The sequence below is a fragment of the Tamandua tetradactyla genome, chromosome 3 (genome assembly GCF_023851605.1).
Source record: "Tamandua tetradactyla isolate mTamTet1 chromosome 3, mTamTet1.pri, whole genome shotgun sequence".
NCBI classification, from domain to species: Eukaryota; Metazoa; Chordata; class Mammalia; order Pilosa; family Myrmecophagidae; genus Tamandua; species Tamandua tetradactyla.
The window spans coordinates 40,590,783-40,606,794 of NC_135329.1; the positions used below are offsets into that span (position 1 = coordinate 40,590,783).

The 16,012-nt window shown below is 40.2% G+C and overlaps 1 protein-coding gene across 1 annotated transcript in view; it reads right to left on the bottom strand.

Annotated features, from left to right (window-relative positions):
• The window catches only part of ARHGEF10 (Rho guanine nucleotide exchange factor 10), a 197,086-nt gene extending 183,836 nt beyond the window's left edge, over nucleotides 1-13,250 (bottom strand). Inside the window, exon 1 of the mRNA XM_077153004.1 lies at nucleotides 13,107-13,250. The gene's annotated coding sequence lies outside the window, so the exon portion shown is untranslated. The remainder of the gene's footprint in view (nucleotides 1-13,106) is intronic.
• Between the last annotated feature and the right edge of the window lie 2,762 nt (nucleotides 13,251-16,012).

Here is a 16,012-nt window from a genome sequence, read left to right on the forward strand (position 1 = left end):
GAGAGGACTTCCTCTAGCCAAAGTCAATTTGGTACCTGTGTATCTTGATCTCAAATTCTTCTGTACCGGTGTTGGTGACAAGTAGCTTACATTTCTGCTACGATCACACTGTTTGTTTACTTGAGCTGTGCTGATCTTGCTGCAAGACTCTGTAAACTTTCTCTCTTCGGCATACACACATTCTCACCTGAACTCTTCTCATCCCCAAAACTATACTCCCATCCCCCACCCTCTCCTTTTTCCTCTTTCTCTTTTAACCTACCTTCCTACCTCCTTTCTTCCTTCCCTGCCTCCCTCCCTCCTTCTCTCTCATCACTGGCCTTCCCTCTTCTCCACTTGCCTAGTTTTTTTGTTTCAATTAATTTTTTATTGAGATATAATCATACAAAGTGTATAACCAGTGGTTCATTGCATCATCATAAAGCTGTACATTCATCATTACAAGGGATTTTTTCACATTTTCATTACTATGAAAATAAGAATAAAGATGAAAAATAAAAGTAAAAAAGAACACCCAAAACATTCCACTTGCCTTATTTTCACAACCACGCAAGTAGGGTAATGGCTGCACATCCTAAGGAAAGGAATCCCCTCTTCCTTAGAAACAAACAGAAAAAGTGCCCGTATGGAAAATGGCAAGACATGGGCAAGGTAGGAATGTTTGTTTCCTTATATGTTTGAGGAAATGGAACTTCAGCACACAAAAGGGGGCATGAGTAAGATAAAGACTGATGATTGTGAAAGCAATAAACCCCAAGCCCTTACCCACGCCATCTATAGCATCTTGCCTTGGCCCTTTCCTGCATGTTCATCTCACGCCTTCTGCTATGGCCCATTGTGGTCCAGCCTCCAAACACGCTGCGTTCTTTCCGACCTTAGGCCTTTGTACTCACTGCATGCTATAGCCAGGACGCCCTCCTGCCAGCACTCAGAGTAGCCACTTGCACATCTTTCCGGTCTCAGCTCATTTGTCCTGTCCTCAGAGGCCGTCTCTGCTCCTTCTGTATACAACAAGCCCTCCTGCCTGAGTGGATCCTTATTATCCCACTCTACTTATTGCCTTCAAAGCACATTATGACCATCTAAAATGATTTCATTTATATATTTGTTTACTTGTTTGTTCTTCCATCTCGCCCACTAGAACCTAAAGTCCATGAGGAATAGCATCAGTTTTGTTCGAGACAGACAAAAGAAAGGAAAGAGAATAAGCAGTGATCAGTTCAATCTCCTCCATTGTGTACCCGGTCCCCTAGGGAATAAGTCTGGTACACAATGGTGAGTCATCAGTGGAGGCTTCTTAGACTACTTTTTATAAACACGGTGTGTTGCTACATGCTGGTTTGAAAGAATTACAGCAATAAATGCTAGGCAATTCTCAAGTTATGAACTGGATGCTGAAAGAGGTGAAAATTTCTTTTCTTAATTTTGGGCATAGAGTAATGAACAAAAACAAAGAACTGTACCTGTCACGTAATAGGATTTCAAACAAAACTAGTGGAAGGAAGGAATGAACAAAAGGAGGAAAGAAGGGAAGGAAGGGAAAGGGAGGGAGGGAGAAGGAAGGTCTGTAGGGCACAAGAGCTCAGTGTTGGTCAAGAAATATGGCAACAGGGGCTGGAAGTCTAAGAAGAGGAAGGCTGAGTGGACGTCACGTGTATTTTGTTCTCTTTACTGCTCTCCCTAGGTGTTGCTTGCCCTCACTTCTCTTTGATGCCCATTTTCTCTCCTACCTTTCTCTTCCTACCCCTTACTGTTCTTCTATGCCTTTTCTTCCATCTCTTAAATGTCCAAACGACAGAAGTAAATTGCACTATTTGTTGAGGATATTATTGAAATAGTGTCGTTATCTGCACTTAGCCTCAGAAAAAAGTGTTGACTTTATTTATCATCTCTATGAAAAGGCCTGAAGATAGTTGAAAGTCATTTCTAAAGAACATAAAATCTGCCTAGTTTGTGAGCCAAAAGCCTCCAGTAAAAAAAAAAAAAGAGGTTTACCAACCAAATAGCAGTGTGAGATATGGCCTGAAGAGTTGACTTTTTGGTCTGCCTTAATTCTTTCACCAGAATATAGCAACATTCAATATTGACACCTATCAGCCTTGGAAGGCTTCAAGGATGAATGCACCATTTCCATCAAGTATCCAATTTGCTCCCGAGGGAGTGGGGTACACACCACAGGGGATACATGTGATCAGGGCTCAAGGCTCATATTTCACTTACACAGCTGTTCCACTGCTATGTCAAGACCAAGACAATACACTCAGAAGACAAACAGAGTATCTTACCAAATACTTCATAACAAAATTAACATTTCCTGAAAACCTAACTTGAAACCTGTTTTCACCCAAATATACAAACTACCTTGAGTTCCAGCAACAAAACAATCCAATCCAATAATTTTTTCCTAAAATTCCAAAACCACTTAAACAAAATTACAATTGTGTCATGTTATTAAAAGCTACCAAGGAACTTTAAATAAGTTAATTTTATCATTAACTGGCAATGTCTTTGGAAAATTTTTCATTAACCAAGGTAGTATATTCATAAAACAATATAGCAGAAAGTTACTTGTGGAAAGGAGTAATCATTTATACTTGCCTCCAACTATCTCAGTAACATTTTGTGCCTATATCAGTCTCCATTGTTGGACGTCTCACTTTGTGGCTAAATGTTTTCTCTGATAAATTCTTGGGCCAGATTCTTAAAGTAAATGTTCTTGACCTCAGTACGTTCACGCCTCCCTATAATTTCCCAAGCTATGCCATGCCCTACCCGAAGAAAAGACACAGAAAAGAACACAGGAAAAAAGGTTAAGATCATGATATCATTACGGTTGCAGAGAGGAGGTGGAGCACCAAGTTAAGAGTAAAACCATCAAAAATAATCAGAGAGAAGGGAAGGGAATGAGGAAAAAGGGGGTGGGGCAAAAATGATTAGCTTAAGCTCCTTCATAAGTTGACAGACATAACCAAGCAATTTCATCTATCACAGTTAATTCAACTCAGGAAAATATCACTTTTATTGGCAAGGACATTAAAACCTAGAAAGTTTAGGTAACCTGTGAAAATTCATACGGCCAGAACCCAATCATTCATTCCTTCATCTATATGACTATTTATTGTCCAGTTGCTGGATGCAAAGTCCTGTAACAGAGAGTTAACATGAGAAAGTTCTCCTACCCTTGGGAACCTTACATTCCAGCAGAAAAGGCAAACTTTTAATTATTAAGCAATTATTTCTTTGAATTATAATTATGTTAAATAATACCAAGGAGAAGTAAAAGGTGCTGTGTAAATGTATATTAATTAGGATAGAGACTAAGCTGCTGTATCCCTCCAAAAATACAGTAGCTAAACTAAGATGGAAGTTTTTTCTTTCTTTCTCTCATCTCGGAGTCCAAAAATGAGGTTCAGGCTGGGGTGTGCAGAGGCTTAGCTCCATCTGCTCATTCAGGGCCCACTGATTCCTTCCATGTTCCGTAATCCTATAGGGTATTTGCATTGTCCATATAGCACGGACTCAAATATTCATCAATACTTTTACCCTGGAGAAGAACGAAGAACAAAAATACAAGTAATTTTCTTTTAAGGGGCACAGAAGTCACTTCTCTCACATTCCATTGGTGAGAATTTGGTCATATGGCCATTCCTAGCTGCAAGGGAGGATGAGTCTCTGCTGGCCAGTCAGGTGCACAGTTAATATGGGAAGGAGAACTGATTTTGGAGGACAACCAAAGTCTACCATACTGACCAATTTGGGGACACAGGAAAGCTTTACTAAAAAAGTGACATTGGGCTGAAATTTGATAGAAAAGAGGGAAAAATTAATTATTTGGGCATGGGGACAGCAACCCAGGCTGGAAAGGCCCCAGGAAAGAAAGCAAGCTCTTTCCCAACTGCCCACTGTAGAGCAAAGCGGAGAACGGTTCACAGTGAAACTGGAAGGGTGAGCACACCTTGACGATCTTAGACCTGGCAGTCCATGCCAAGGACGTTGGTCTGTCTCCAAAGTGCAAAGGGAATCCCAAGGAAGGTATTTAATCCGAGAACAAATATGACTCGTTTCAAAAGAGCATTCTGGTGTCAGAATAAAAAATGCAACAGAGAAGAAAGCCAGAGGTAACAGAGGGGCATCTTTTAGGGGGCTATGCAGGCAAGAGCTGATTCCAGAGACCCAGAAGCACATGGCAGTGATGATGAGAAGACAGCGAAGGAGGAGGAAGAGGAACAGGAAGAGGAGAAGGGTGAAAGCACAGTGATGATGGTGACACAGCGGCTGACATAAATTGAGCATTTTCTGCGTACCAGCTCCGGGGCTAAAACTTCACATAGATTATCGAAAGTAATCCTTAACACAACCCTAAGAAGTGCATACTATTATTATCCTCATTTTACCATGCTGCTTCCATAAAGTAAATCAAACGTCACTTGGAACCTTTTGAAAATTTGTAAATCAAAGAAAGCACCGTGACTCACAGCCATGAGACCACCCCTGTGATGGCTGCCCTCACTGCAGGCCATGGAAGCCCCTCGTGCTTGGATTAAGGCCGTTCTTCAGCCATTCTCCACACTGCCATCTCAACAAAGTCAAGAGGAAGCCCCCAAACTCTACACGCTCCTGGTAAGAACCCTCAATACTCGACAGACCTTGGGACCATCAAAAAGCAGCTCATCATGTCCTATGGCCTGGTTTATGTCCATCTCCACAAGCCGGGCCTTCCAGGATATCCCTTATCCTCTAATTCTAATTCCCTTATTATATTCTACATCCCATTTTCTGACCCAGGGTCACTAGCCCATACAGCACCTTTGTGAAAATTAGAAAAAGGCAGCTCTACCTTCTATTAGAAATATGTCATAATAAAATGGGACTGACGACTACAATGCGAATAGCACCTCAGGAAGTGTGCAGCTCACATCCTGCATGACTCATTTACTCCTCTCAAAAAAATGCGGACCCCCATCCATTCCTTCTCATGTCATGAAACCCTTCTACCATGCTGTCTGGAATTATGGTCTGTCCTTAGCAAAATTCTCTATAAACTCAACCTCTTATCTGAATTCCCCCTTTACCTTCTTATTCTAATACTTCCTGTAGGATTCAGCACCTCCAGCTTCTCAAAGTGGTGGATATTTTCTCTTTCAAAGCCACTGAACCTATTTTTTTAAGTCCATTTTTTCAATTTTATTTAGGTATATTCACACACCACACAAACGATCCAAAGTACGTAAACAGTGGTTTACAGTATCATCATATAGTTGTGCATACATCCCCATGATCTATTTTAGAACATTTTCATTATTCCAGAACAGAAATAAGAATTTTTAAAATCCTCTCATACCCCTTATCCCACTGTTTTTATACCCCATATGCCCCCATATCCAAGCCCACTAAGTCTTAAGGTAAAGTAGGTGTGTTCTTGCTTCTCACTGTCATGTCTATACATTCTCCTTCCCACCTCCCTAACACTCTCCTACACTAGCTTTGAATCACGTCATTAGGGTAAGCCACCCAATTCTCCTCCTTAGTCTTACATGACCCCTGGGAAACTATTTAAGTCCTTAAGATGTCAGTATCTGGCTAACTCTCATTCTCCCCAAAAGCACTTCTGCCATAATTCTTGATGATTTTGATATACACAGCAAGTCCAGTCCAACAAAAAGCCTTCAAGTTAGGAAAAAGCTGCAATAAGGAGGACACAATAGGGCAAATGGAACAAGCTACAGGTCTCGCAGCTCTGAATGAACTCAAGACTCTACCAATAGCAGTCATGTCCCCTTCCAACCAGACATTCTAGATTTTCTTCATCCTCAAAAAGCACTTCAGTCAATCTAGGTTGCATGCTTGGTGGGTTAGCACAGACTTTCACCCGCAAGGGTTGGAGTCAATGGTGTGGTGGAGTTGGTGCACACCAGCTCACGAGAATTGATGGTTAAATATTCCGGTTGTTAATCATAGCCATTATTAAATGTAAATAGATCATATTTAAAAATAAACAAGTTATAAATTTACTACACTGATTACATTATATATTCTTTGCCAAGATTTTATTAAATTACATCTAATAAAAATTAGCCAGCTATTTCCAGGCAGTGTGATGCATGTAGAACAAGTGAGTCCTCTGGTCAGGTGCCCACTGTTGCAAGTCCTTCACTGTGAAATGGACCCCGGGGTCTGAGGTGATGCTACCCAGAATCTCATGTTGGTCAGCCAGACATTGTGATGCAAGCCCACAAATGGTGGTTCCAGAAGAGACAAGGTGCTGTCAGCCCAAATGTGCCACAGCTGGCTGCTGAACAAAATGTAGGCCCAGAGAATGTAAAAAGCGGCAACACACATACCCATCTCCAATTTTTCTCGACTGAGTCTCTAAACCAACTCCCAACAAGTTTTCACTCCCAATACAACTACCAGTCCTTCACCAAAACTGCTCTTGTCACTATCAATAACCAGTGTTTGTTTCCCAGGTCTTATATTATTCAACCTACCAGCAAAATTTGAAATGACATCTTACTTGATATTGTTTTTCCTATGGGTCCCAAGAACAACATATTGTTTTAGTAGTCCCTATAATGACCTCTCCTTCTTAGTCTTCTTTTCTAGCTCTTCCTCTCCTATCCAACCTCTAGGATACTCCAGAGCTCAAACTCCAGGGCTCTTTCCTTTTCTGTCTCTACTTCCTTCCTTGGATATCCCAACCAGTCTCAGCTTTACATATCATGGTGGATGCTTGTAAATGTTTACCTGAATTTTGCACTCGTAATATGTAGCTGCCTATTCGATAGCTTCAATTACTATGTTTAATAGGCATCTCAGCTTACCATGTCTACAAATAAACACCTAATCTCCTACTAGACCTCATTCTTCCACTTGCTCAGGACAAAAAAATTTGAGAGTCATGCTCAATTCCCCTTTCTCTGATACCCAATATCTTATCAGTCTGCAAATCCTGTTCACTCAAAATATCTCCGGAATGTGACTGAGCATTTCCCACTCCTTCTATGCAACCTACCTGAGCCACACCACTATCATCTTTTGCCTGAGTTACTGCAAAAGCCTCAGAATTAGCCTTCCTGCCTCTAGCTTTGCCCTCCTGTAGTCTATTCTCAATACTATAAACAGAATGGTCCTATTAAGTTCTAGGTCAGCTCTGCTCAAAACTCTCCCACGGCTTACTGTCACATTCTGTCACTTCTCTGACTTTAAATCGTACTATGCTCTCCTCCACTTACAGTACTCTAGCTAACTGGCCTTCTAGGTGATTCTTGGACATGCCTGGCACATCCCTTCCTCAGGGGCTTTGCACGTGATGTTCCTTCTGCCTGAAATGCTCTTGCTAGAGATATCAGAAAGGCTCATTCATTCATTTAACTTTTTTTGGTCCTGATTCAAATATCGACCTCTTAGTGAGGCCTTACCTGGCCACTTACTGAAAATTGCAAAGCCTTCCCCCCTCAGTACTCTCTAATCTCTTTCCCTGCTTTATTTTTCCCATAGCACTGATCATCATCTAAAAATAAATATTTTACCTGTTTATCATCTAGGATGTAAGCCCCACAATAGCAAGGAATTTTTGTTGTTCACTGCCTCGCCTTGAGACGTGACTTAGTGGGTACACATGACATATTTATCAAATTAAAAAATCACCCTCCAAAACATGAGACTGTGTAACATAGTGAACCCTGTTGAGGAAGATGAATGTAGTAACTAGTACAAATAGAAGAATGGTCTTCCATGAACTAGAACAAATGTATGTCACTATTACAAGGCGTTAACAATAGGGTGGTACATGGGGGGAAAATATACCTAATGCAAATAGGGACTATAATTAATAATAATATTTCAATATTCTCTCATCAGTTATAACAAAGGCACCACACCGAGGCTAAGTGTCACTAATAGGGGGGTATAAGGGGCATGGGGTTTTTCTTTTTAGAGCAATGAAAATGTTCTACAGTTGACAGTGGTGAGGAATGCCGAACTCTGTGATTATACTGAGAGCCATTAATTATACACTTTGGATGGATTTTATGGTATGTGAATAAAAAAATGAAAAAATAAATAAATCATCCTTGCCAGGTATACTGGCTCTCAAGTAACTACAACTACATTTTCCCATTTACCATATGGTTGTTCCTTTTTTCAGAATTTACTTTTTTTTAAGTACGAGATGCTAATTTTTAAAAAAGTACAAGGAAGAAAAGGGCATTAAATCTATTTTAGCAGTGGAAAAACTGAGGCCTAAAATGATGGCTTAACAGTTCAGTCAGTTTGGATTCCCTGGTCCGATGCTCCAAGGGAAAAGATGTTCACAGATGTTTCCACAACTCAAGAGATTCCCCAAAGCCAGGCCACCTAGGACAACAGGTACTCCCAGGAAAGAGGTCCCCACTGAGTACAACCACATGCTCCTTGCCAGCAGCGGCACTTAAGAAAACCGGGAAAATAAACCATTTGCAAAATACATCTGTGTATGAAACTAAAAATCTTCTTTGATTATAGGTATACACACACAACTTCCTGTCCTTCACTGCAATCTAAAATGTCACCACATTTCCTGGTCTTATGCCAGTGCTGTTTCACAAAACATAATAGAGAATGGAAGTGACTCTTCATAGTGAGCAAAATATGGCATTCCAAATTCCAAATCTCCTACTGTCGGCAAAGAATTACTGCAAAGACTGCACATGTTTAAGAACATAAATCTCTTCTTTTCCTTGCTACAACAACCTATGATTAGTTTCCCAAATATTTCTGTCATCTGGCAAAACACTGCACCTTTCATTTTTTCCTCTTAAATCATCAAGGGAAATGCAGGTCTGAACGTTATCCTAGGAACAGAAAAGTGTGATAGAGTCCCTGCAAGCTCCTCTAGTCTTTGCTACATATTATGCATCTCATTCTCCAACTTCAGAACTTTCCATTCTGCACCATAAATGAATAAGCATGCCCTTTCACAGCGCTCAGAACCTAATGACATGAATTTAAATTTTAGTGCCAGTTGACAAGTGACCTATTCTACATAATACTGGACAAAAACTTTAAGAGACAAGAATCTCTCCTCACCATTGCTTTGTAAGAAGTGCTTCATCTGGTTGAATTCAGAAACCGCCCACGCAAAGGACACTGAGCTGAAGCTTTTTTGACTGAGCAGGGAACATGCTGGCTACGAATCAGTGCAGCATAGTTATGGCCTGCTTCCCACAGATCTGCAGAATCAAATGCTTGAGAATAAAATATGAATTAACCTTCTAATCACTTCTGCAAGAGACGAGCCGGGGCTCGTTCAGTCTGGGCCCCTGGAAGATAGCAAGGTGGACTGGCCCACACAGAGCTTCAGTCCCAAAAGTGTGGCCTCTGCAGCAGCTCACTCGTCTCCAGCTGACCCAGCCAGGCACAGACATGCATGTATCATGAGTAAAAAAGACACACCAAATTCTTTCCATCCTAGGTCAGTGCTTCTCATAAAAAAAAGCATACTACGAGATTCTGAAATGTGCTCATCATTAACTCTCGAATTCCTTGGGTTGTGTCTACACTGGCCCATAAAACTGTTCTAATCAGGACCATTTAGCAACACCCAACTTTTTGAGATACTTTCAAGCTACTGTTGAAGTAAGCTAGAAACATAGCCTGATTAGACATACCCATCAATGAACCAGACATGCTGAAAACCCTGATGATATCCTTCTTCCAACCCTTCATTTGAAACTTTTGCCAGACAGCATTTAATACGGCTTTAGCATAAATACTGTTTCTTCTTTTTTCATACTCTTTCAAGAAAACAAGACATAACAAAACTGATGTCATGCCTCTATTTTCCTTTCAGAAGGATAAAATAGTAAGCTTACACAGCATATTTCATCAAAATATAATTCCTCAGCGTTTCTTCCAGAATCAGCTCTTAATTATCCATGCCAATGACTGATAACAGGAGTCCAAAAATTGTGTATTTGACTGTGACATTCTTCTTTCTGTATCTATATTTCAACATGAATGCTCATATTGCTTTCTAAAAAAAATAATGAAATCAAACTATAAGCACCTGGCTCCTGGAAGCTACAAAATGTGCCTAGTATGCCATCCTGCCTCCAAACAACCTGATACATTACAAGAATAAAGAGCATCACCTCAAAACGTAAAGCAAAGCTCATGCCTTCAAGGAGAAATACAGATTTTGCTTTTGAAAAGTTTCTTTTCTCTGTATAGTTATCACTCTAGAGGCATTCTCAACTGCTTGTTTTGTTTTCTTCAAAAAATCCCCAATTCAAGATCCCTAGTGGCTAATCATAATCAAGATTTTGGTGCCTAGAATGGGCAGACCAAGTAACTAGCACTGTTTGCAGGATGCCAACTTAGCCAGGCTTATTTCCATATGGGAGTGCAATGCCTTCCCACGTGTCCACGTGAAGAATTTTACTCATACCCTTTCTCTACTTCTTCCTTTCACACAAGCCACCACACTACTATTAAAACTACTGACACCATATTTTATTTTAAAGTAACTTCTAGTACCAAAGGGTGGCTCTGAAAAGCTTTAAATATAAACATTGAAAAATATTTTTAAAAATTGTTAATAAGATATAATTTTTCAATAGCCTAGCTTCTGCCTAGTAGATGGCATTTTCTACAAGCAGGTATATACTACTTTCATTATATAAAGGACAGGAAATGGTAATGACGGAAGCAAAGAAAATAACACTGTAACTTAACAACTGACTGTTTTTATCATCAAAATTTTAAAAATTCATGCACAAAAACAAAGAAATAAACAAATACAAAGATTTAGGCTGGCATATTTTAAAAGGCTGACTTGGAGTTGGGAATAGAAGGATTGTGGCAGTGGTAGACTGTACAGTCATTTCCAACTCTCCACCTGTACCATACCAGTTTCAGATGCAACATTGCCTTTATCTGGACAGACCTCAGGGTTGTTGCAAAGGACCCCATACTGAGCTTAGGCAAGGCCCCACACACTGCCACTGCCCATCAAACAGGAGACCCCACTCTCATCTCCTTTAGTAGCCACGTCTTGCTTATCCACCCCACAATCCCTCCAGCAGAACTTTATCACAGGCCCAGCATGCTACTTCTACTTCTGAAATTACACTTCCAGAAGGCTTGGCCAACTGAGAAGGCTGTAATTCTACATAATAAATGTGTAATAGCTACACTTGCCTTCTGTCTCAATTCACTGCATTTTACCTTTCCACCTATGCAAAACATAAATAGCATAGGAATTAAACATTAATATGTTCTGAATATCTTGAGATCTGAATTTTTCATTGGGCCCTTTCTATTATGTGTTGTGCATTAAAAGAATAATGCATCGCACAACAAGGATTTCTTATTTTTTATTATAATAATGATTTTTAAATGATTTCCAGAATATCATCATAATCACTGCATTTTTATTTTGCTCTAATTTATGTAGAGTGTTTTTAGTTTAAAATGAATTTTTATAAATACTGCCATCTAACATTTTAAAAGTGGGTAAATTAAGTTTATACAGATTGATTTGACTAACCCCAGATCAGGCAAACAGGAACAGAACTCAACCTGGGTCTCCTAACCCCAAGCCCATTTACGACCAAAAATCTAGAAGAATCACAAATAATTTTCTTCCAAGTTCACCATGAAAAAACTGCAGAGAAAATGTACCATGTCAAAATATCAACATGACGAATTTGGCAAAACTAGAAAGTCAAACATTAACTTTAAAAGATAAAATGTTATTTGGGAAACTGAATTTTATTTCATCTGTGATTTTCTACAATTCATTTGATAAAAACTGGCTATATGAAGAGACTGATCAGTTATGAAACAGCATCTTGTACGCATGACTTTTCTCACTGACAAGAAATCAGGGAAATCTATATCTGACTATAAAAGTTACTGTGTATGTAGCTACAGATATTGGCCACTGAGTCATATCCTAAAGCTAACCAAATATATGCTATTAGTGCTACAATGAAAAATTGTATTTTTTAAAATATGCAAAGGGTAAACTTCAAAAATAATCTTTCTTTTCCAATAAAAATTATCTTCTATAAAACAAATGTGCAAAATACACTTTTAATGTAATAAATGAGCAGAGAAAATGTTATTCCTTACAATGCTCTAACTATAGGGAAATTAAGTAACTATTACACAAAATCTAGAACACTGACAGCTACATTTAACTTATACTTTGTGACTCAAGTAAGAAAAGAATAAAAGCCCATTGTGTTCTGAGTTAATAAGATCACTTACCTCTACGAGGTTAGTAACGGAAATGAATAATAGATTGCACCCATATGTCTGCTGCTTTCTCAAAGAACTCTGACAACCTATTAAAAGCCTAGGCATTTATTCAGATTTTTACGTTCAAAACATAGTGTTTCACAGAAGGGGAACTTGTACCAAGTGGGAATAAATAAGGCACCTGCCAGCCAATCAGCTCACGGATCTAGTTTAATTTCCTAAGCAACGATGGACTTCTGGGGTATAAGGGAACTTTTTTTTTAACCTGGTAATAATCTTCATCTTAAAGTAGGCCGAGTATTTTCACCTTTGTAGGAAAATACGAATTGCCGTTCCCCACGTTAAAAAAAACACCATTCATCGTGCAACTTAGTGATTTACAGGTTTAAACAACGCATTCCAAGCACCACTTGAGATTTAGAGCTACGCCCAGAGGAAAGGATTTGCTCATGACACGTTTTCCTGATGGGAGCTGATGAGGAACAATGGAAGTCTGTTAATGGTGCCCTTTAGTTCCACGTTATTTGCACCGCTTGTGCACAGGATGATGGAACACACTCCACGAAACTGTTATTTTCACAATCCAGCAAAATCTCGGGGAGGCAACCTGGAATTTAAGTACTAGTTAGTTAGGTGTGTACAACGGAGAAATTGGGCAGAAGTGCAAAAATGTAAAAGGGGGGGAAACCTGCTCGTATCCATGAGACAGGCATTTCCAATGCTTTCTTTAAAAAGATCCCCATCATCTCCAATCATATTCCGCCCAAAGTCAGTCCGACACGTCACTGATTTCCCCTCTGCACTTTCGGTGACGCGGCTCGGGTGCCTCCGGGAGCCCCCGCGTCGGCAGTCTCTGCACTCACCATCAGAGCCCTTGGCGCGCGCGGCTTCGGTGTCCCCCGAGGATGACCGACCTCCGGCCCCGGGACAGCCGGGACACTTCCCTGCCTTCCCTCCCGCAGCGCCGCGCCGCCCGCAGCCTCAGTTATCGCCTGCTATTTGGGGGATGTATCTTCGGATCGACTCGTCGAGGCGGAGCCTTTTTCTACTTTAGGGCTCTACGATTGGTGGCCTGGGGTCGTCCCGGCAGCCCATTGGCCGCCTCGCCTGCCGGTTTCTCGGCCGCGACTGGAGCCGGACCAGCAGCAGGGTGGGGAGAGACCGCGAGGGGCGCCCTCTCCGCCCTGGTGTCCGCGGCATTCCAGAGAGGCCACGTGACCTTCCCGGCGCTCTTCTTGCCAGCTGCGCAGGAGGAGCCGGATTCCCGGCGCTAAAGTCCTCCCTGATCTTGATTAATCTGCTCCCGTCGCCCCGAGCTCTGTCCAGGTGGGGTAAGGGACTGCAGGAAGAGCGTCCCTTGGGAGCATCATCCGTTCTCCTTTGCAGACCAGACCGATCGTGGCAGTAGGGGTGGAGTGGGTTCCTGGAGCCACAGACTTGGGCTGCCAAGTCAGGGGCGTTTGAAAATACATTCGCATAGACTTTCAAAGCAATTTCTTAAGCTTGTCTCTTAGAGGAAGCGCTAATTTCCCCCGTGTTCCATTCCAGTGTACATGTGCACCATAATTCCGTACTTTATCAGAACTAAAGAAATAATGCTGTAACTGTGAACAGCTCACCTTTGGTTTGACTATTTGAATAGGTAGTGCTTCTTAGACTCAGATAGAATCCTTATACAATGAGCCCATTTGTGTTTTGAAATGTATGCATGTACTTGGTTATGCATAGGAACTTTCGAGGATAAACAAAAGACAGTAGTGGTTTTGTGAACTGGATGCGAAGAAGAGAAATTTTACTTTTTACTTGTTTCCCTTCTGAGCTGTAGGATATGTTCCCAAAAGCTTTTATTTTATCATTTTAAAAAAGGAGACAGTATATTGTTACAGTTACAACTAAGGGAAGCAATTTGAATGAAAATATCTTTAACCAGAAATCAAACAAGCCGAAGTGACGACGGAAGAATGTCCCGGCTACCTATAACACACGTGTTCAGAGATGCTAGACTCCTCCCCTTCGCCTACCCTAATCTCTGAATCCTGTAAGTAATTTGAAGTCAGAATTTTGTAACTGTTAGACCCCTGAGGAATCATCTTGTTTTATACCATAAATACAAAATAGTTATATGACATACTAAATGTCATAAAACTAAGTGCCCTTGAAGCTTGAATGTCCTGTAATAAGTCCTTTCCCTGCAAAATTTTGACTTTGTATAAATCATAGCTATGAAGAGTACAGTGACTGGGAAATAATAATAATTGGTAGGTAAGTGAGGTAGGTTTAATTGTGTATCCCCCCAGAAAATGTGTTCTCAATCCATTCTTGTGGATGCGACCCCATTGCTAATAGGACCTTTTGAACATGTCATTTTTAGTTAAGGTATGGCCCAACTGAATGAAGTTGGCCCTTAATCCTCTCACTTAAGTCTTTATAAGAAAAATCCGTGTGAAGGAGCAGAGGCTGAAAGTCAGCAGAACCCAGGAGAGAAAAGAGAAGACACTGCCATGTGCTCTGCCCTGTGAGAGACAAGCCTAGGACCCTAGGGTCTCAGCAGTTAGCCGCAGGACACCAGTCTGCAGGGAGAAAGAACTGCCTTGCTGACACCTGATTTTGGATTTCTCCTAGCCTCAAAACCTGAACCAATAAATTCCTGTGGTTAATCCAATCCATTGTATGGTATTTCCTTACTAAAACAGTAAAGAAATATTTTACAGTAAGGAAATATTTTAGCAAGATTTGTTATTAGCGTTTGCTAATCTTAGGAAAATGGACTGAATTATTTTTTAAATATGTTTTAGACCAGTCTTACAACACATAAGGTATTTCCTCTCATAGCTTTAAGTTCAGAAAAGATATTTTAACCTCTATTCCTCCAGTTCTTTGATCTGCTTCAAGGTCTTCTACCCAGACAATAATCTTAATGACCGTGGCCAACAGAGACTAAAAAGTCAACTGAATTAGTTCTTGTTCACCCCAAAACAAGAAAATTTTAATACTTATGTTTTCTGATCAAGTAGACTAGAAATAAAAGGAATATAGTACCATGTATTGAATAAACAAGGGCTTTTGACTCAGAGTTGGGATTCTATTTTGCTTTCAAGCACTTATTATAAAGCCCTGTGTGATTTATACAATCTCTGAGCTTCAGTTTCACCATTCATAAAAATGTGATTAATAATACCTACTTCATGGTGTTCCAGTAGCCTTGATTCTTGAGGACGATGGTATAAAGATATAACATTTACAATGTGACTGTGTGATTGTGAAAACCTTATGTCTGATGCTCCTTTTATCGAGGGTATGGACAGATGAGTAGAAAAAAAAAAGAATTAAATAACAGGTGGTATAAAAGTTAAAATAAACTGGATAGATGGAAATACTAGCGGTCAATGAGAGGACAGAGTATGTATGAATTTTTTTCTTTTTTCTTCTTACTTCTTTTTCTGCAGTGATGCAAATGGTCAAAAAATGATCATGGTGAAGAATACACAAGTATAAGATGATATTGAGAGCCATTGATTGTACACCATGCATGGAACATACATGTGTGAAGATTTCCCAATAAAAATATTAAAAAATTAATACCTACTTTATACCAAAATTTAAAGGGAAAACTAAACAAAGAACCCAGTGTAGTGTCTAACCTATAGTAGATGCTCATTAAGACAGTAATTCTTTGAGTCCATCTTATTTTTTACAGGAGCAGATGACTTATTGAAGCAGTGTTTCTTATATATGTCTGTGGTAGATTGAATCACGGCCCCCACAAAGA